Here is a 902-nt window from a genome sequence, read left to right as displayed (position 1 = left end):
TGTGTGTTTGTAAGTTTTTGTGTGTGTGTGTTTGTGTAAGTTTTGTGTGTGCATGCGTGTTTGTAAGTTTTTGTGTGTGTGTGTGTGTGAATTTTGTTGTGTTAATGTGTAAGTTTGTGTGTGTGTGTGTTTTTTTGTGTGTGTGTGTGTAAGTTTTGGTGTTTGTGTGTGTGTGAGTTTTGTGTGTGTGTGTGTGTGTGTAATTTTTTGGGTGAATGTAAGTTTTTGTGTGAATCTTATTTTTAGTGTGAATGTGTAAGTTTTTGTGTGTGTGTGTGTGTAAGTTTTTGTGTGTGCGTAAGTTTTGGTGTGTGTGTGTGTGTAAGTTTTTGTGTGTGTGTGTTAGTTTTTGTGTGTCTAAGCTATTGCGCTGTGGATATAGGTTTTTTTGTGTGTTTGTTTAAGTTTTTGTGTGTGTGTGTTTAAGTTTTTTTGTGTGTTATTTTTTTGTCTGTGTGTGTGCGTTAGTTTTTGTGTGTGTGTGTGTGTGTGTGTCTAAGTTTTTGTATGTGTTTGTTTTTGCGTGTGTGTGTAAGTTTTCGTGTGTGTGTGTGTGTCAGTTTTGTGTGTGTGTGTGTAATTGTTGGTGAATTTGCGTGTGAGTTTTTTTTTGTGTTCTTGTGTAAGTTTTTGTGTTTGTGTGTGTGTGTATGTTTTTTTGTGTGTGTGTAAGTTTTGGCGTGTGTGTGTGAGTTTTCGTGTGTGTGTGTGTGTGTGTTTTATTTTTTTGTGTTTGTGTTTGTTATTTTTTGTGTGAATGTAATTTTTTGTGGGCTTTTTAGTTTTATTGTTCTTGTGTGAGTTTTTGTGTGTGTGTGTGTGTGTGTGTAAGTTTGTGTGTGTGTGTAAGTTTGTGTGTGTGTGTGTGTGTGTGTAAGTTTTTGAGTGTGTGTGTAAGTTTT

The sequence above is a fragment of the Artemia sp. Qi Xiang Cuo genome, chromosome 14 (genome assembly GCF_049724085.1).
Source record: "Artemia sp. Qi Xiang Cuo chromosome 14, ASM4972408v1, whole genome shotgun sequence".
Lineage (NCBI taxonomy): Eukaryota > Metazoa > Arthropoda > Branchiopoda > Anostraca > Artemiidae > Artemia > Artemia sp. Qi Xiang Cuo.
The sequence above is the reverse complement of the archived record's forward strand: the minus strand, read 5'-3'. Positions refer to the sequence as shown.